Here is a 23,003-nt window from a genome sequence, read left to right on the forward strand (position 1 = left end):
TTTCATCATCCACTATCTCACTCAATCTCAAAAATCTTCTCCCCATTAGTTTTAGGTTTTTCTTTAGTTTTTTCTTTTTTTTGGTCAAAGTACCTATGAAGTCTTTGTACTATAGTGTTTTGTTCAATTTAGTTCTTGTACCTTTATTCTGTTCAATTTAGTCCCTTTACTTTAAAAAGTGGTGAAACTAAGGACAATGTCCAAATCTCATTGGGAACATCCGAACATGGTTGTAATTATTTATTTTGGACATATTAATTTATTATATTGGTGGTAAAAATAATTAATTTTAAATATTTATAAAGTAATATATGAGTAGGATTATAAATATTGTCAGGGCCACATAACCTAAGTTAACGGTATTATTAACATTGTTAACTATTGTCCTTAATTGCACCACTTTTTTTAAAGTACAATGACTAAATTGAACAAAATAAAGGTATAAAGACTAAATTGAGCAAAACGTTATAGTACAAGGACCTTGTAAGTGCTTTGACCGTTTTTTGTACACCCACCATTTTATTCCACTATATTTAATTAACTAGTATTTGTCCTGTGCGATGCACGGAAAATATGTTATAAAAATATATCCTATATGAGGTTTATTCATATATAAAATTTTTGTTATTTAATAATTATTATGTGTAAATTCCTATGATAAAATTATGAACATAAATATATTTACAATTAAAATAATATTTAAGGTGGGTGATTACTACAAATCTTAAACTATATTAAAAATTTAGTACATAGTATTTAATGGGTTACAAATTTTTAAAAACTTAGTAAACTACAATAGTAATTGAATTACAATTTTAGAGTCACCACGGATAAAAATTTTTAGACCTTTGAGATTTCTAACTCTAGATGTAGCAACATACAATTGACCTTTAAAGACCAAAATCACAATCTTAGTTCGAACATTGATTTTTTCTTCCAAATACTATCGAATTAAGTGTGAAATCAATAAAAGTTGAGAACTAATAATTCGAGAATATAATCTTAATGTTACTAAGCGTACTTCACGTCAATTAAGTTGGAGAGTGTTGTTGGATAGTATCCGATGAATCCACGAATAACGCATCTTTGTCTCCGTAGTCCTCAATATGTACATCAACAATCTTAAATATTAGGCCGCCTAGCTATGCCATATATTAATTTCAAACTTATGAACTTTGGGGTTACATGCAATAAAAAGTATATTTTAAATATACTAAGGGTACATTATACATGTATGTAAGGTACTTTCAATATAAAAATAATGTATTTTTAATATATTAAAAATGTATTTGATATTCATGATCTATACAATTATGTGGACAATCGTTCACACAATAATTTGCCAGTAGAAATTGAAATATAAATAAATATAACAAATATATATATATATATATATATATATATATATATATATATATATTAGAAAATGTCAGTGGAAATTATTATCATTATTATTATTGCAATTATTATTATTATTGTTATTGTTATTATAATTAACAATATTATTATGGTCTTGTGAAAATTAAATGTTGATTATCACCATTTAATTTTCATAAGACCATATAGCTTTATTATATATAGGATTAAAATAAACATATCTACATTTAATTGAAATGATAATTATAAAATAAAGTTAAACTACTTATTTTTTAAAAATGAAAATCAATTGTTTGAAAATTAAACTACAAAACAGTTAAAAAAAATTAAAGTGCAAAAAGAAATTACATTAAGTTAAATAAAATTAAAAAGAATATAAAATTACAAATAAAATTACAAATAATATAAAATAAAAATAGTGCAAAAAAAAATTACATTAAGTTAAATACAATTAAAAAGCATATAAAATTAAAAATAAAATTACAAATAATATAAAATAAAAATTACAAGAAAATAAAATTAAAAATAAAATTACAAATAAGGAAATTATAAAAATATAACATATGACTACATTTGCCTATGTTGTCTAATCTCACTACAATAGTGTATGTATGTAGCAAGTTGATCTTCCGTCATATCCGATGTATCCTTCATCAATATATCATATTTTCCCAATCAAATTTCATATTCTCTCAAATCAATTTCTTTTGCATATATATGTTTGCGAATTTCTCTTCCTTTACGTCATGTTGAAAACTTTTTTTTTTTTCTTTTTGTGATATTTTTCCACCATTTCTATTTCCACCATTACGAATGGGACCGTCTCCATGGCTGGCCGGAGATCAGACGAGGCAATCCCCACCGCTTCGTCTCCGGGCAGCTAGCCATGCAAGGTTGGTTTTTTTTTTTTTTTTAACTTTCAAAATAATTATTTTATTCTTTTTATTTTTTGAAAATAATTATTTTATTTGAAATTATTAAAATAAATTTTAAAAATTATTTTTAAATACAGCACGTCAGTACTCGACACATTAGAAAATAAAATCAATAAAACATAACATCTAAAAAGATGGTGAAATGCTTAGTAGGATAATAAAAATAATAACATGTTAACATGATAAAAACCTGTTGTTAACCTGTTAAAGATGCTAATTGCTCTTTTTTTTTATAGGGTCATGGATGAATTTGGAGCTTATTCGGGTTTGGTAGCTTAATTGCTATCCCCAAATAGTTCAATGACTTATTTGTACATTTTCTCTTTAAACTATTATACAATATATAGTATAGTTTACTTTACTTAGTGCACATCCTCAAGTAGTGATTGTGAATTTCTATCTTCACTCAAAAAAGAACATTTAGCAGTGAGCCTAGAACTAATATCCTGCAATTGAAAAAAAAAAAAAAATTTACTCTGCATTATAATTTATAATTTTTAATTGTGTTCATGACCGTTTTTTTTTTTTTTTTTTTCACTATATTCGATTTTCAGCTAATGAACAATGAAATCTCACACATATACAACCAATAGACATAAGGCATGAACTATGACCAACATAAGATCAAATTCTAATCTATGCATTTCACATAATAAAAAAGAAACTGAGAGAGGGAGAAACAAGCACCATACCTATGCTTTTAAGTGCAAATGAAGAACCAAACAAAAGCATCTCTCTGCAATGAAATCCCCAAATTAAAGTGAATCAGCTATGCTACCAAATTTATACTACAAGTCCAACTAAAAACAACAAAGAAACGCATAGAAAAAAACGAAAAGCAAGTTATATAGGTGGTTGATGGTTGCATGACATTTTCTTTCATGGGCAGTCCTAAACTATTTTGGGGCTTTAATAAAATTATCACTTATTTGGATTATTTATTTCTATTTTGTGACCACCTCATTTAGTAAAATATTTAATTATATTGTTAATAACTCCATAATCATAATTCTAAAATCTATGTTGATAGTGTTTCTAGAGTTGTTATACCTTGGACAAGATCCACCTTGCAAGGTGGACCCTGATCATAAACGACGTATAAATTATATATTTTTAGTATTGAAATTGTGAACTAATATAAATTGTGTTTCTAAGTCAAAACACATAACAACTATAAATTAATATTGTGTGACTGCAGTATTTGAAAAGAACTACTTGTGAATACAAAACACGGTAATCAATTACATATATGTTAACATTGTAAGTTCGTAGTATAAAAATTGTGAATTTTAAAAAGGTAAACTACGAACATTTAGTATGTAAATTGTGAACATTTAAACTCGTGTCCACAAACTAATTTGCCGTGTTTCTACTACACACCCTTAATAGCTTTAAATATTTGTACATGTCAAATGTTCGAATCAAGTGCATATTTTATATATACCATTTGTATGAAATTTGATCAAGCCAATAATGTAATTATTATTATTAATTTTAGACGAGTAAAATTTATTTAAAATTTTGATATATATTTATTTGCTTTTAAACAAATTAACAGTTAAGTTATTATGGTATAGTATTTATATATTATATTTAGTTGTGTTATGGATTTTGAATTTTAATGTGTATTTATTTTATATTTTTGAATTATTTATTATGATAAAAAATAATTAGTATATCACAATTGGTGGAGCAGATGCAAAGTTTTTAAAATGTACACTTACCTCGAGAGAAGTTGTGAAATTACTGTCGGCCTTGTGTCTTCTAGTCTTGCTTTTGATGATAACAAATTAGTTTATCTAATTAGTAGTTGAGAATTTTTGTAGTTGCAGGAATTAATTTGAAGAACTCTACTCTCAAATATCAATCATCCAAGAGTTCTATACTTGAGAACAAAAGACAACCTTTCAAAAATTGAAGGAAGAAGAGCTCAAGAGTTAGGATCCAAGTATAAAAGGTCAAAAATATTGGAATGTTCAAGATGTTTTATTTTTACATAGAATGATTTGCGGAATAGAGTTTGAAAAAATACAATAGACAAAACGCAACCTGGGATACACGGGATGTGCAACGGGTTCATGGAACCTATTGCATTAGAGCAACGGGTTCCATGAACCCGCTGCCCCCGTGAGGAGCCCCGTTTAGAGGCAACGGGCTACTCAACGGGTCCATATATGGAACCCGTTGAGGAGCAATGGGTTCCATAGACCCGTTATCTCAACTGGTTCCTCGGACCCGTTGAGGAGCCCGTGAGGTAGTCCAACCCAGTGTAATTCAATGTAGCTTGCTATACATCTTTTCCCATCTCGTACAGTTTCTGTAGACAAAGAAGAGCAAAGCCTTCATATTTATTATCTTTGTCATCAAACTTGAAGGCTTGAGCCATTTATCATTTTTAATCCTTTAGCATTCAAGCTAAGATTAGTTGAGATTGAGTGTCAAGCCTAAATCTTTCTATCCATACACTCATCCTCCCAAGACAAAACCTCTATACATCTTTTCAATTTAGAGACACAAAAAATGTAAACCCAAAATTATTATTTTATAAGGTGTTTGCGAATGGACTTAATTGGATAGTCCGTGGCTTCTAGAGACTATAGGTTTAGTCTTGGTACAAAGCTTATCGACGAGGGTTGTTCGTCGGGATTGGTTGCGGTACCCACCAAGGACGAAACATATTGGAAATTAGTGGATTAACAAATCCTAAGTATTAGGACTCTATGTATTTGAGTCAATTTAGGTCTCCTACTTCTAGTCGCTATGAGACTCTTTACCTGAACTCATTGTAATTAAGTTCTGTTAATACAATTCCATCAGTTCTCATCTGGTATCAGTTAGCTAGGGTTAAATAATCTCCCAAATTCCAAAACCGCTGCTACCGTCCAAAATTGCAGCTGCCGGCCGAGATTACTAAAATAGTGATGCGTAATCACTAATTCTTGAGGAGTAATTCTTGGCAGCAAAGGCACGTGGGCCACATTAAGGTACGTGAAGCAAAGGCAGGGCTCCAGAATGCGAAGATTCTCCATGTCGAATATTAAAAGAAATCGACACAGTTGGAGTCGTGGCAAACATGGTTTTGATGAACCGTGCCAAATTTGTAAAGGTTTTGGTTACACGGGAGTCAATTGTTTCCGACTCTATGATGAACAGTGTCAAATTTGTAGAGGTTTCGGTCACACGGAGCCAATTATTTTTTGCGCTATGATGATCCGTGTCAAATTTGTAAAAGTTTCGGTCACACGGGAGCCAATTATTTTCGACGTTATTCAAGGGCTCCGGGTTCTCAGGCTATTTGGTGCTTCAGGATGGTTTTGGATTTAAAACCTCGTCAAACAATTCAGATAATGGTGGGTCTCAGATGTGGATTCCAGACACTAGTGCTACCAATCATGCTACCCCAAATATTGCTGCCTTAACCACTTCGGAGGAATATATTGATAACGACACTTTACGTGTCAGTGACGGTATGGGTTTATCTATTAGTCATGTTGGTCATGCTTCTTTCAATACCCCTTCTCGGTCTTTTAAATTGTCAGATATCCTTCACGTCCCAAGTTTGTCAAATTCTTTATTATCTGTTAAAAAATTTGCTTATGATAATAAAGTCTTTTTTGAGTTTCACCCCCACCTTTTTTGTTGTGAAAGATATCAATATATTCCAAGGAAATTCTTCTTCGGGGCAATAGTTCTGGGGGACTATACACTCTTCCACTGCCAAACACATCTCATTCGGCCTTCTTTTCAGCCCGTGCCTCAGCATCAGTTTGGCACATTCGCCTAGGTCATCCTCATCATCGTGTTCTTAGTCGTATCCTACAGCCTTCTTTAGTTCATGGGTCTTTAGTTAGTTGTGCAAATAATTTATGTAATACGTGTCAATTGGGAAAATCTGCCCGTTTTCTCTTACCACGTGTTGCTTCCTCTAGTTCACATATTCTTGACTTAATTTGCACAGACATTTGGGGGCCAGCTCCTATTTTATCTACAAATGGTTATCGTTACTTTGTAATCTTTGTAGATGATTTCTCCCGTTACACATGACTATTCCCTATGAAATTGAAATTTGATCTTTATGTCATATTTGATAAATTTCGTATCCTAGTTGAAAGATCATTCAATTGCAAAATAAAATCCATTCAGCCTGACCTAGGTGTTGAATACAAAAAATTCCACAATTCCTTTGTTCAGTTAGGGATTCAACATAGGCAATCATGTGCATATACACATGAACAGAATGGCCGTGTTGAACGTAAACATCGTCACATTGTTGAAACTGGTCTAGCTCTTTTGGCTCATGCTTCTGTTCCTATAAAATTCTGGGACTTTGCTTTTGAGACAGCTACTTATTTAATTAACAGAATGTCATCTTTTGTATTAAATAATTCCAGTCCTCATCACCTGTTACATAAATCTCCTCCCTCCTATTCTTTACTTCGTGTCTTTGGCTGTCTATGTTATCCTCATCTTCGTCCATATAATCATCATAAAATTTCATACAGATCCTCCTCTTGTGTTTTCTTAGGTTATCTTGATTCTTTTAGGGGGTATAGGTGCATGGACCTTCAGACTAACAAGATTTACACATGCACGCATGTCAGATTTGATGAAGAGATTTTTCCTTTTGCTACTAAAAATTCTTTATAGGATTTGTCTCAATATCATGAAGCACCGTGGGTGGAGTCTGTTTTAGCTCACCAACCCGCTACCATACCTTTGGATTCCGTGTCTCACCGTGTTCCTCCGGATCAGCCGCCGCATGCCGACATCCAGCCACCAGCCTCCGATGATGTTGCTACGGTCTCGGCTGACGTTGTGGCTCCACTGCAGCGATGGCGAGGACGTCCTCGCGACAGGTCCACCAGGCCGGTCGAACGGACTCACTCTATGGCGACTCACAGCAGGTCCGAAGCACCACTTCTGTCTCTATCAACTCAGGTTTGTCCTATGGAACCCACATGCTATTCTCAAGCTGTAAAATATCCTGAGTGGCGTGATGCTATGAACCAAGAATTTAATGTTCTCTTACAAAATCAGACTTGGGTTCTAGTTCCTCCCACCACATGTATGAATGTTATTGGTTGTAAATGGGTTTTTTCGGACTAAAAGAAAAGCTGATGGTACTATTGAGAGACACAAAGCAAGATTAGTGGCAAAAAGGTTCAATCAAGTGCCTGACCCGGATTTCTTTGACACATTCAGTCCGGTGGTAAAACCTACAACTGTAAGACTTCTTTTGTCTTTAGCTTTATCTTCGGGGTGGACTATCAGGCAGTTGGATGTTCATAATGCTTTCTTGAATGGTAATCTTGCTGAAACTGTGTATATGAAGCAACCTTCTGATTATGTTGATACTAATTTTCCATCTCATGTCTGCTTGCTAAAGAGGTCTCTATATGTATTAAAACAAGCTCCTAGAGCCCGGTTTAATCGTTTACATGCATTTTTATTATCAGTTGGCTTTCAAGCATCCAAACCAGATGTTTCTTTGTTCTTTTATTCTAGGGATTCTGCCGTAGTCTATCTATTGGTTTATGTAGACGACATTCTTGTAATGGGAAGTAATCAGGTTTTGGTTTCTCACCTAATATCAAAACTGTCAACTACCTTCAAAATCAGAGATCTTAGTGAGCCAAATTTCTTTCTGGGGATTGAAACTGTTAAATGCAATGATGGAATTATTTTATCTAAGCAACGGTATATGAATGATATTCTTAAACGTGCTGGAATGACCGAGTGCAAACCTCTTTCTACTCCTATCTCTACTTCGAAACAGGTTCCACTCAGTGCAGATTTGTATGATGATCCTACACAGTACATGAGTCTAGCTGGGGCTTTGCAGTATCTCACAGTCACGCATCCTGATTTATCCTTTGCAGTTAATCAGCTCTGTCAACACATGCATGCCCCCACTGTATCACAATGGGAACAGCTCAAACGTGTCCTCAGGTATGTGAAGGGCACTCTCGGCCTCGGATTGTGCATTCAGCGGTCTAGTTCAAAGGAGATTCATGCTTTTTCTGATTCTGATTGGGCTGGTTGTCCAGAAGATCGTAAGTCCACAAGTGGGTATGCAATTTTCTTGGGTACTAATCTCATATCTTGGGTTTGTAAGAAACAATGAACTGTTGCTAGATCTTCCACTAAAGCTGAATACAAAGCTCTAGTTGATTTTTGTGCTGAGGTTTTATGGGTGATATCATTGCTGCGTGAGATACATGTTCCGGGAATATCAACTCCAAAGCTATGGTGTGACAACTTGGGTGCTACCTATATGAGTGCTAATCCAATTTTTCATGCATGTACTAAGCATGTAGAAATTAATTATCACTTTGTTCGTGACAAGGTAGCTTCAGGCGAGATTCAAGTGAACTTTATTTCTATAAAAGATCAACTTGTTGATATATTCACCAAAACTTTGTCTGGTCCTAGATTTTCTTCACTCAGGGACAAGCTACAAGTCACTAGTGTACCATGTGCTTGAGGGGGAGTATTAGAACTCTATGTATTTGAGTCAATTTAGGTCTCCTACTCCTAATCGCTATGAAACTCTTTATTGTATATATTCCCTTTACTTAAACTCATTGTAATCAAGTTCTGTTAATACAATTCCATCAGTTCTCATCCTAAGAAAGGGGTCCTTTGGTAGTGGATTAGGCAGGTTGCCGAATTGAACCACTATAAAATAACGGTCCACTCTTTCCCGTACTATTTTATTTTATATCTTTTAAATTGCTTATTATTTTCACACTTACAGATGCATCTTAAATATCACTTGGCATCTTAGCACAAAAATTTTAATTGCCTAATTCAACCCCCCACCCCCCACCCCCACCCCCTCTTAGGCTAAATCAGACTTTCAAATACAATAATGGAACAAATACTGAATGCAATCAATTAATCTCAGACTACTTCAGAACAAGGTCATCCCTAGATTACACAAATCACTTATTATTTAGCATCGAGTCACCAACTAATATCAAACAACTATAGACATTTAATTACTTTACATTATAATTGGTTATTTTTAATTATATTCATGAACACTACATTTTCTCACAATATTTATGAATGTCAATAAAAGAAAGAATTATAAACACATTCCTAGTATAATATAAACTACAAATATTCACAAAAGAGTAAATTTCAATTTTGGTCCATTGACTATTGGGGTGTTGTTAATTACAATCTACGACTTTTAAAACTGTTAATTTAGTACCTTAACTATTCAATATTGGTCACTCCGACCAAATTACCGGCCAAATCTCACCGAAAAATATTAATAAGTAAAATAGTGATGGTATTTTAGTCATTTCACATATCTTTTCTTCTTCTCCGACGAATTCATCTTTTCCAGTTTCCACCATGTTTCTGGCGAATGCAATGAACTCATACTTAGGTACCAGTTGTCTTCTTCTCCTTTCAGCGCCACCTCCTCCTCCGCCGCCAGAAACTCATCGACAACACCCTGTCACGATAACAAAAATTGGAAAAAATTAAAAAAACAAAACCAAAATTTTGTAAATGGGGACAAAAGGAATTAATTAATAAAATAATGGAAAATTAATCTCACAGGTTAGCTATGATGTATGATCTGGGAGGCTTTGCCTCTCTTCGGGTTGTTCGCTAATAATAAAGTCCATTTGTTTAAAAAAAAAAAAAAAAATCTCACAGGTTTTGTGGGGAAAAGTTGGTTGCTTGATTTCTGCAGTTAGGATTGTCGTACCTAACACCACTACTAGAGATTATGGAATTTCCGACTACATGAAATTGATCTTAAATTAGGTCGAAAGCCTTGTTCCGACCACTTTTGGTATCCGGAAAAACCTTTGTTGCTATTTCCGACCACTTTTTTGTTTCAACTTGATTTAAGATCACTTTTAGGTGGTCGGAAATTCCATAATTTCCAGTAGTGCACAGACTGTTTTTTATTTTTTTCTAGTAATATATTTATGAATGACTGATATTTTACGATGTGGATTAACATTGACACTGATAGTAACTAGTTTAACTTTCAAAGTTGCTATAGTTTCTAGTTTCCGTAATGCTTGAGCCTTGAAGTTCACATAAAATGATGTTGGACGGAAGTACCGATGACCATTTTTTTTGGTCATCATTTTGGCCGGCATGATAGTCAGAAAAGTAGTCCTCTGCAACATAATCCCAAGAACAAATTAGCAATCAAATTAAATATTACTAGTATAACTAAAAGTATCAAAGCAACTAATTGAATACAACGAAAACGAAGCTGAAAAAATCTTACATATAATTACATCTAAAAAAACAAAAAAAAAAAAAAAAAAAAAAAACATAAAGTTTGAAACAACTGAAGGAATCAAAGTCCAATAGGCATTCCTAATGTGGCATTCTGAGAGAAAAAATTAATTCCTAATGTGGCACACCGAGAGAAAAAAGTAATAGATACATGAAAAAATCATATATAACAAATAGCCATACTCAAAAAATATCAAACATATATACGACTCTATAGTCAATATACGTTAGACACGAAAGATGTAAAACATAAGATCACATTCTACAATTTGCAATCCTTTAGCAAATCTAGCTTAAAAATTCTTACAAATTAAACTAAATAAAAGTAAAAAATTCATAACATCTAGACAAGGAATCAAAGTTTGGAAATAGTGAGAAACAAATTAATAGAAAAACAACAATATTATAGCAAAACCAGATCAATCTAATAAAACATTCTCATTTGAGCAGATGAACAAACAATCGCATAAATATAATTACTCCAAAAAAAAAAAAGAAAAAAAAAAGAAGACATATATATACATTAAACATGAAAGAGCAGAAACATAAGAATATAAGATCTGATTCTACAATATGTTGGATCCGCAACCCCATATATAGAAAATCTAGCTTTAAAAATCTTATGTATAATCAGATCTAAAAAAATAAAATAAAATAAAAAATTTGAAACAAATTGACAAGGTATCAAAAGATTGTATATTAGATCCATCTAAAAAAAACACTCTCATTTCAGTCTGATGAACAAAAAAAAATCTCAAGACATATATACTCAATATACATTAGACATAAAAGCGGTGAAACATAATTTTGATTATATGCCTTTCACAATATTAAAAAAGAAAAAAAAAAAAAAAGAAGAAGAAGAGATACAACCACCATACAGATGTGTTTAAGGATAGATCGTAAAGATCGAAGTAGTTCTCTACAATAAAAATGAAACAACCCGAAAACAAATAAGAGTCTAGAAAGATATATTTGATATGTCTAATCAAGAGGTCAAAACGAAGATCAATCAAACATCAATGGAGTAAATGAAGAACAAGAAAAAATGCAACCTTAGAAGAAAATGAGAACTCACAAGACATGAATCAAGCAAACTAGAACAAGGTGATTTCCATTTTTCAGATTATGTACTGGTTGTGGTGTAGACGGTTGTTTAGCCAACATTATATAGGAGAGATATCGTGGTTAAATGACGTTAGCACTTACGTCACAGCTCCTTGACGTTAGCACTTACGTCAGAGCTCCTTGACGTTAGCACTTACGTCATAGCTCCCTGCCCTGACGTAAGCTCTTACGTGAAAAATTAGATTTTTATCTTTTTGAAAAATATCTCCTTCCACACATTTATGAAAAATTCGTTAAATGTTCTAAAACAATTTCTCCTAGAAAATCTTAAAATATATTTTTCCAAATAAGAATATGACAAGAAAATCTTAAAATATATTTTTCCAAATAAGAATATGACAAACAATTAATATTTATACATAAATGAAGATTTTTTTAAAAATACACAAATATTTTATAGTTGTACTTTTCTCACGTGATTTGTATCATAGGATATATTCTTGCCCTTATTTTACGTGTCCATGCAACCAAGATCGGCACTCCTCAACCGGTTTAGCACTTTCGTTCACTTTTCTCAGGATTTCAACATTCAAATAAAAATATTTGTGTAGCCTGACATTAAAAAAAAAAAAAAAAAACAAAAAAAAAAAAAAAAAAAAAAACATATAATGAGAATATCACTTGTTTGTGTTGTTATTTCTATTTTTGTAATATTTTATTACTATTTGATAATTAAAAGAATAAAATTTATACCATGAAAATTGATAACCAAACATGTTGCACGAGAGAGAAAAGGTTTAACCTCAACTTAATTAAGTATGAATCACCATCATATTAAGCACCGAAGAGTGCCAAATTCTACTTCTTTTTAGGGACATTTTGTGACTAAATTAGGATTGGATTTGTTCTATTTGTGTTTAAAATGCCTTGAAATGTGATAAATTGTGTTAATATAATGGAAAAACTTTGAGGCGTTTTTTGTGTTTTGTAGGAAAATAAGGCCAAATCAAGGGTAAATTGGATAAAATGGACCAAAAATGGGAAGTAAAAGTCTATTATTACGAGTTGAGTTATGCTCATAACAAGGTCTGTAACGCTCTGGATTAGAAGACCATTCCTGCTATTACAAGTGCTATTATGCTCATAACGAAGCTTTGTAACGGTGAGCATCAGAAAGTTGATTATGCTATTATGAGTAGTGTTATGCTCGTAATCCAATTCGTAATGGAAGGCATCAATGGAGCATGTTGGGGCTGATCAAGGGTAGAATCGCCATTTTGAAATGTTCGACGCGTCAAACTCCTCTAGCCAACATATTCTTGAAATTCTATTTTGGCCCCCCATTTTCTCCCATCCTAGATCAAATTTCCTTTGGAATGCATTAAAAATAAGATTATATCCAAAACTAATTATTACATCTACCTTAAATGTAAATGTAATAATTACATTTACGTTACATTTCTAAACATGAGAATTGACAACACATTTGGCACCGAGTCAAATATTACTTCCAAACTAATTATACATTTACGTTACACTTATAAAGATGAAAACAAATTTCGTACCTTCTTAGTTGAACTTGTCACACAATGCAAAGTCTTCTTAATACTATTTATTTATTTTGTGTTGTTTGCAGGTTATTACAAGAGTAGAGTTTATCCCACGTTACCGGCCCTCAAATAGTGATTGCAGATTTCTATCGTCAGGCGAAATACATTTAGCACTTAGTCAAGGACTAATATCCGACAATTGCAAAATTTTACACTGCATAGAATTATATATCATACTGCTATAGTTATATAAAGATAAACTGTTATTTGAAGTATGGATAACTAAAATGTGATTATATCGAGGATGATAACTATAAGACAAATGGAAGTATTCATTCAAATCTGAGTCCACATTTTTTTTTTTAAATGTAATACACTGCTTGTTGTAAATATTTTTATTTATGGCCATTAAACTATTAGATCTTTCAATAGCTTAGTCTTTAATCATGTATTGATGGTGTGTACTTGAAAGGTTGTATAAGATCACTATATAAGTGAGTGAAGGTTAATGAAAGACTACACACTTACATGGTTGTTATGCTCTAAACTTTGGTGTTCTTCTTCTTCTCCCGTTTCCTCTATTTACGTATACAAACACATAAACATATATATACGAAACTCCGGGAAAATTACCGTGCAATCATCACGCGAGAACCAACGAGTTGATATGTCGAAACACAACACGTTATCCGCACGAATCGCCAACATATTCATCGGTAAACGGTATGCTCGGACCTGTTATAATACATGTTTTTATACTATGCAAGCATGTTCATAGGATTCATATAATACATGTTTTATACGACACATGTTGATTCTGCACATCTTGATATGATTATGAAATGCATGATTGATATGATACATATTGATTCTGAAATTTGAAATATGAATTGCACATATTGGTTCTTATATATATGTTTGTGTAAATTCCCGAATATGTATTTTCAATCCTATATTTGTGAATTGAAAGAAATATATGAACAAGCATATTGAGTGTTATTTTAAAATTAACATGGTTTTTGAATAATAGCCATACATTAAAAGGTTTTTGAAAAAGGTAGAATATTTTGCTTGCATTTCAATTTGCTTGGTCCTGGCAATTTAGTTAATTTGCATGCATACAAAATTCCATTGTGACAGGGTCGTATTTTAACTTTTTGTGGCCCTGTTCTGATAAATAAATGTGGCCCTACTAAAATAATAATTTTTAAAATCAATATATGCAAGTTTGGAACCTTTGACCTCCAAGTGAAAATACACTAAATACACATTCTTACCATCTCTTCATAGAACCTTTTTAGATTTAATTGAAAACTTTTTATTTTTATTTCTAAACTAGTTAGGTAAAAATTAAATATTGGACCTCTAAAATTTGGGGCCCCTCTAAAATTGGGGGCCCTGTGCGGTAGCCCAGCTTGCACAGCCTAAAATCCGGCCCTGATTGTGACATTCATCCGAATGGTTCATTGCATACATCCGAATGATTAAAATAAATAAAATCACTTATTTTTAGTATTATGTATGTATTTTATGACATATATGCATGAAATATTTAATTTTATATGTTACTTTTATATGTACGCATGTGATATATATATGTGTAAATAAAAGTGATATTTACGTATGTAGATGTAATGTATGTACACCATGTTGATAATATATGCTGCATATAAAATATCCATATCAAATTGTATAGGTATTGTTGCTAAATTTACATGTTTTGTAATTTGTGTATTACGGCAATATGAGCATGTTACTAGTAAGGTTGCTATGCTTCCAAATGTTTTTCTTGTTTAAATATGAAATTTTCCCTCTTGCATAAATCCGAAAGGATAATATGTTCTGTCGAAAGTTTGTTTTATCGAAAGGTCACCTTTATGATCTTTCGTGTTTGTTTCTTTCAGGAGGTCAATTTTTCCCTATCGAAAGGTTGATTTCTCGAAAGATCACCTTTATGATCTTTCGTTATTTTTCAAAAGGTTAATTTGTTTTTTCGGGCTTTACCTTTTGACTTCATATCTGAATGTTTTGTTTTGTAGACGATGCCAAATTCCTTATTTTTGCTATGAATATGTGATTTTATGAATGTATATGAAAGCATACGATATATGTTTTGTAGATCATGTCTACTATCACCAAAAGAGAATTTAATGAGTTCGCACTTAACGGTAGAAACTATTTGACTTGGGCTTTAGACATCGAGATTCATCTCACGTCTAAAGAACTAAGTCAAACCATTGTTGCCGAGTCACAGTGTACTACCGTCCAGAAGGCCCAGGCTCTCATTTTACTACGTCACTACTTGAACCACGACCTGAAAAATGAATACTTGACTGAAAAATGACCCTTCTGCATTATGGAAATCCCTGAAGGACTGTTTTGACTAGCAGTCATCGATTGTTCTCCCTCAAGCCCAATTTGACTGGCTACACCTGAGGTTTCAGGACTATAAGTCAGTTATTGACTACAACTCGGCCCTTCATAAAATAGTCTCGCAACTAAAGCTCTGCAAACAAGAAGTTTTAGAGAAAGACTTAATTGAGAAGGCTTTGTCTACTTTTCATGCGATGGCAAAGAATTATGAAAAACATTCTGACCTAATGCACTCCTTGTGGCCGAGAAGCATTACTAGCCGTTGATGAAAAACCATAATGCGCGACCGGTTGGGTCTGCCCCCGTGCTTGAAGCACATTATGTTGCTCAAGGAAGAAATTCGAGAAGGGGTCGAGGAAAGAGTCGTGGTAGAGGTCATGGTCGGAACAACCGCGGTGGTAGAGGCAAAGGAAACAATGGCTCCCGGGTCCAAGATAAGAAACAAAGTGATCAAAGTTCATCAAAGTCACAAACCTGCTATCGGTGTGGATGTACGGGGCACTGGTCTCGTACGTTTCGCACACCAAAGCATCTCGTTGATGCGTACAAACAGATGCAAAGTAAAAATGATAAACAACCATCTGGAAAAGAATCTCATCACACTAGCGCTGATTTGCCTGAAGCAAATGCAGTGATGAATGATGGCGATGATTTTTTTTAAATATGAGCTTGAAAATTTTGGTGATCAAGGATGATCAGTCTGTTTTTTATTTTTGTTTTTTTATTTTTTATGAACCTATGTTCTCTTTATCCTTTTTGGATTATGGACTTATGTTTTTAATACCTTTTGTACTTCATTCTCATGCTGGTTTTATCCCAATGCGATGGTTAATTTATAATAAACAGCATCTGTTCGAGAAGTAACCCCCAAGTTTTCAGTTTTTGCCCGAAAGGTAAAAGACAGTGAACTTCCGAGGGTCCTTTACCCTTCTGAGGGTTCTTTACCCTTTCGAAGGTTCTTTACCCTCTCTAAGGTCCTTTACCCTTCCGAGGGTTCTTTACCCTTTCGAAGGCTCTTTACCCTTCTGAGGGTTCTTTACCTTCCGAGGGCGACTTTCTTTCTAGAAGGAATCTCTTTACTTTTCAAGTTTTTTTTTTCCTCCTAGAAAGATTTTTCGAAAGGTTTATTCCTTTTGATCACTTATTTGATCTTTTTCCTTTTGATTTTACTTCTAAGATCTTACAGCATTACAAAATCTTGTCTACACAATGGAGCACGAACTAATATTGTGTCTGGTGGATAGTGCAACCACACATACTATCCTTACGGATAGGAGGTTTTTCCGTACCTTGAACAAATCAAGTAGTAATATTACTACCATTACTAATGATGAGGTACAAATAGTGGGCTCCGGAAGAGCATCCATCATCTTCCCTAAAGGTACAAAGCTAATGATTGAAAATACTTTGTTGTACCCTCAATCTAAACGAACCTTGCTGAGTTTTAAGGATATTCGTTCAAATGGTTTCCATATCGAGACCAAGACTAAGAACAATGAGGAGTTCTTAATCATGACTTAGCTAATCACTGGTCAAAAGCGAGAGGTTGAGGAACTTGCCTCCTTATCTTCTGGGTTATATTATACATATATACAACCCAAAACTTCATGTGTTGCACTAACCATGAAACTCAAAAATCCATATTCTTTTCAATTGTGGCATGACTGTCTAGGTCATCCCGGGCAGAATATGATGGGTCGGATGATATCTAATTCTGTTGGACATAACCTGTCGAGATCTCAGGTACTTTCGCCAAATATGTTTACATGTGTAGCTTGTGCGAAAGGTAAATATATTGTACGCCCGTCGCGTACTAATGTTGGACATGAATCACCTATATTTCTGCAGAGATTGCAGGGCGACATTTGTGGACCTATTATTCCACCTTTTGGGCTATTTAGATATTTTATGGTTCTTATTGATGCTTCCACTCGTTGGACTCATGTTAGTCTACTATCCACGAGGAGCAAAGCTTTCGCTGAATTTGTTGCGAAAATTATTGAGTTGAATGCCCAATTCCCAGATTATCCCATTAAATCAATAAGAATGGATAATGCTGGAGAATTCACATCAACGGATTTCAATGATTATTGTATGGCCTTAGGCATCAAAGTGGAGCACCCAGTACTACCTTATGTCCATACTCAGAATGGCCTGGCTGAATCTTTGATTAAGCGTATTAAATTAATTAATCGCTAGACCACTATTGCAGAAGTCTGGTTTACCGATGTCATGTTGGGGACATGCAGTATTACATGCTGCAGCTTTAATACAAATCCGACCCACTGCATATCATGATTATTCCCTCTTACGACTATTACGTGGTGTAAAACTTAACATTTCCCATCTACGTGTATTTGGGTGTGCAGTCTATACCCCCATACCACCTACAAACCATACCTCCATGGGCCCGCAGTGAAAACTAGGTATATATGTTGGTTATGAATCTCCTTCCATCATTAAATACCTAGAGCCCATGACAGTAGATCAGTTTAACGCGAGGTACGCTGACTGCATTTTTTACGAAGATCATTTCCCGACATTAGGGGGAGATAAAAGATCTTATTTATCGAAATGCTAGGAAATCTCATGGGATGAAAAGGATCTTCAGTATTTAGACCCACGTACTAGTCAAACTGAACTAGAAGTTCAGAAAATTATTAATTTGCAAAATTTAGCAAATAACCTTCCAGATGTTTTTACTGATAACAGAAGAGTGACTAGGTCCCATATCCCTGCTGCGAATGCTCCTTCGAGAGTTGAAGTCCCCAAGGGACCAAGTATGCACACTGACACTCCCCATCGCTAGAAGCGTGGGAGACCAATTGCTGTAAAAGATTTAAATCCGCGGAAGACGAGAATTAGTAAAATATCTCAGTCACTCCAGAAAAATGTTAACTGTCCCGAAGACGGAGAACCCAGTGAATATGCACATGCTTTAAGCAATATGAACACGGGGGATGCGGAACATCCAAATCAGAATATTTTGGGAAATGACGATGATCTGGTTGGGAAATGACGATGATCTGGTTGATGTCAATATAGAAATGACCATAAATTTTGTTGATACAGGAGAAACATATAACAGAGATTTAATAGTCGTTGACGACACTTTTGCCTATGCAGTTGCCTGTAATATTCCATAAAATAATCTGGATCCAAAACCAAAGTCAATAAGCGAGTTCTAGAAGCGCTCTGACTGGTTGAAGTGGAAACAAGCAATGGAGGCAGAGCTCAACTTGCTTAATTAAGGAAAAGTTTTTGGTCCCACCGTACTTACCCCAAAAGATGTGATCCCAGTAAGATCTAAGTGGGTATTCGTACGGAAGAGGAATGAAAACAATGAGGTGGTTAGATATAAAGCGAGATTGGTAGCTTAGGGGTTCACGCAGAGACCTGGAATTGATTTTGATCAAACATACTCTCCTGTTATTGATGGCATTTCATTCCGCTATTTAATATCATTGGCAGTAAACATGAAATTAGATATGCAGTTGATGGGTACGTAGTGACAGCTTACCTTTATGGGTTACTAGATGTTGATATATACATGAAAATACCCGAGGGTATTCAAAATTCCAATATGAGGGAGAAAGATCGAAACATGTATAGCATCAAACTTCAAAAGTCATTATATGACTTGAAGCAATCGGGTAGAATGTGGTATAACCGCTTGAGTGAATTCCTCCTGAAGAAGGGATATGTGAAAAATGATATTTGTCCTTGTATATTCATTAAGAAGTCATCTAATGGCTTCTGTATTATGTCTGTCTATGTCGATGACATGAACATTATTGGGACAAAGGAAGACCTTATAGAAGCATGTTCATGCTTAAAGGCAGAATTTGAAATGAAAGGCTTGGAAAAAACCAAGTTTTGTCTAGGCCTGCAGATCGAGCATCTCCCCAGTGGAATTTTCATTCATCAAGCTAACTATGTTAATAAATTATTGAAGAAATTCTATATGGATAAATCTCATCCCCTTAGCACTCCAATGGTCGTAGTCCGGTCCCTTAAAGTGGAAAAGGACCCATTTAGACCTAAGGAGGATAATGAGAACGTACTAGAACCTGAAGTTCCTTACCTAAAGTTATATAAAGATAAACTGTTATTTGACGTATGGATAACTAAAATGTGATTATATTGAGGACGATAACTATAAGCCAAATGGAAGTATTCATTCAAATCTGAGTCCACGTTATTTATTTTTTTAAATGTAATACACTGCTAAAATATTCGCTTTTTATACTAACATTTCCGCCCAATAGAAACATTGATTGGTTTTTTGGAAAAAAAAAAAAAAAAAGGAAAAAAAGTCAAAGATGACAAAGATGGTTGGACGCCAAGTACCTTGTGTTCAGATGGCATGTTCGCATGTAGTGACTTCTTCCATGTGGGAACTCATGAGGTCGAGCCTCAGTGGAGGTATTGTTGACTCTTTGTGCTTCATTAGGTTGAGAAAGTATGTTTGAACGTATAATAGAGTCAGAAGCATTTAAAAAAAAAAAAAAAAAGATGGTTGGATGAAATTTTTTTTATATGTTAATTGGAATTTATAACGAACATTATATGTTGGTTAGTTATAATGTTCTAATAGATTGGTAAGTAAGAAGTTAGACTTGTAAGTTCGACCACCAACGTTTATATGTTGGACGATAAACCCTAATAGATTGCTAAGTAAGAAGTTAGACTGGTAAGTTGGACCATTTATCAACCAATATTGTTGGACGGAAATCGAGTACTTAAATAAAGTTCGACCATTTATCAACCAATATTGTTGGACGGAAATCGAATACTTAAATATTCATCAGCTCGTTTCAACTCATATGTGTGGTGGATCAACAGTAAGTTTAAAAAAAAATTGTCATGTATATAATGTCATCAAAGGATTTGAACTACATTAAATAAGACTTATTTACTACGGAGTACAATTTAAAGTACACTTCCAAAAACGATAATAAATTTAGACCGAGCCAACAACTAATATCCAACAACTACAAACATTTACTCCATATTATAATTGGAGTAATTTTTAACCATGTTGTTCATGAACATTATTTTTTCTTTTCTAGCAATATATTTATGAATGACAGAGTTTCTACGATGTGGATTAACATTGACGTTGATATATAGTAACTAGTTTAACTTTCAATTCATATAGTTGCCTTAGTTTCTAGTTTCCGTAATGCTTGAGCCGTGGAGTTTACATCTGATGTTGGACGGAAATACCCATATGATGACCATTTTCCGGGTCATCATTTTGGTTGGTATGTTGGTCGGAAATCCATTTTCTGACCAATAAACCCCGTTAGCTAGTGAGATTTCCAGCAGAGCTCATCTAGTCTTCCATTTCAGGTGAAAGCAGCACCTGAGTTTTGCGCTTGAAATCAAATAACATATGTCGTTTCTGTTTTGGTTTCACTGTGATTATGTGGCGCCTGGAAATGTGTACTGGGGATTCAATAATCTTCTTGATTCTGTTCTGGGAAACATCCTTTATGTGAGGAATTAGAAGCTTCTCAAGCTCAACTTCCATGGGATCATCCCACATAGCCAGTTGTGAGCTTCCACAGTTGGCTTTCTTGAGCATTGAGCGTATAATATAAAAGGTAAATGTACTTTTAGTTGAGACAGAACATATCCTCCAATTTATTTTTGGGCTATTTTACTGGGTTTGAGACCTAAGCTCATTCATTGCAATATGGAGTTTTTTGTCTAATAACTCCTAACTCTTTATCTTAGGGAGATAGAGCTAGTATATCTTTGGCACCAAGCACTCTTTTGCTGCAATTGTCAATGCAAAAGCAAATTGTAAGATACACAAGAAAATGAAGAAAGAAAAAGATTACAACAAAATCATATAAGATCTTTAATCTTACAAAAAACAAAACAAAATAATAATAATAATAATAATAATAACAATAACAATAACAATAACAATAACAATAACAATAACAATAATAATAATAATAATAATAATAATAATAATAATAATAATAATAATAATAATAATAATAACAACAACAATAATGAGACTTTTTTTTTAAAACATAATAAGGAGACTTTGATCTCATTTCAAGTGATGAACAAAGAAATCCCAGACATATATATTCACTGATGTATTAAGATGAGAAAGAAGTGTAACACAAGAACCAATTCTAATAGAGCATACATTCACAAAATTTGAAACAACCGAAGGAATCAAAGTCCAAAAGGCATTCCTAATGTGGCACACTGATGAGAGAAAAAAGTAATAGATACACGGAAAGATCATAACAAATAGCAACATATATACGACTCAATAGTCAATATACATTAGACATGAAAAATGTGAAACATAATCACATTCTACAATCTGCAATCCTACAACAAATCTAGCTTTAAAAATTCTTAGAAATTAAACTAAATAAAAGTAAAAAATTCAAAACATTTAGACAAGGAATGAAAGTTTGGAAATAGTGATCGAAAAACAAAGTAATAGAAAAACAAAAATATTATAGCAAAATCAGATCGATCTAAAAAAAACACTCTCATTTGAGCAAATGAACAAACAATCTCTCATACATATAATTACTCCAAAAAAAAAAAAAAAAAAAAAGACATATACATTAAACATGAAAGAGCATAAACATAAGAATAAGATCTGATTCTACAATGTTGGATCCGCAACTCCATAGAAAATCTAGCTTTAAAAATCTTAGGTATAATCAGATCTAAAAAATAAAATAAAAAAAAAATGAAACAAATTGACAAGGTATCAAAAGATTATATATTAGATCCATCTAAAAAAACACTCTCATTTCAGTCCGATGAACAAAAAAATAAATCTCGGATATATAATTTCTCAAAAAAAAAATCTAAGACATATACACTCAATATACATTAGACATGAAAGCGTGAAACATAATATTGATTATATGCCTTTCACAATATTAAAAAAGAAAAAAAACAAAAAAGATACAACCACCATACATATGTGTTTTAAGGATAGATCGTAAAGAAGTAGTTCTCTACAACAAAAAAGAAACAACCTGAAAACAAATAACAGTCTAGAATGATATATTTGATATGTCTAATCGAGAGGTCAAAAAGAAGATCAATCAAACATCAGTGGAGTAAATGAAAAACAAGAAAAAATGCAACCTTAGATGAAAATGAGAACTCACAAGACATGAATCATGCAAACTAGAACAAGGTTGTTTCCATTTTTCAGATTGTGTACTGGTTGTGGTGAAGACTGTTGTTTAGGCAACATTATATAGGAGAGATATTTTGGTTGAATGACGTTAGCACTTATGTCAGAGCTCCTTGACGTTAGCACTTACGTCACAGCTCCTTGACGTTAGCACTTACGTCACAGCTCCCTGACGTAAGCTCTTACGTGAAAAAATAGATTTTTATCTTTTGGAAAAATATCTCCTTCCAC

General features: G+C 33.3%; 1 long non-coding RNA gene across 1 annotated transcript; it reads right to left on the reverse strand.

The window, feature by feature from the left end:
• Positions 1-20,429: 20,429 nt before the first annotated feature.
• On the reverse strand, positions 20,430-22,796 carry LOC109173103. The gene is made up of 2 exons (XR_002052843.1): positions 22,721-22,796; positions 20,430-21,361 (listed from the first exon to the last, which is right to left on the reverse strand). It is a non-coding gene; the product is annotated as an uncharacterized LOC109173103 (long non-coding RNA).
• Positions 22,797-23,003: the final 207 nt, after the last annotated feature.

Source organism: Ipomoea nil, unplaced genomic scaffold, assembly GCF_001879475.1.
Source record: "Ipomoea nil cultivar Tokyo-kokei standard unplaced genomic scaffold, Asagao_1.1 scaffold0465, whole genome shotgun sequence".
Classification (NCBI taxonomy): domain Eukaryota; kingdom Viridiplantae; phylum Streptophyta; class Magnoliopsida; order Solanales; family Convolvulaceae; genus Ipomoea; species Ipomoea nil.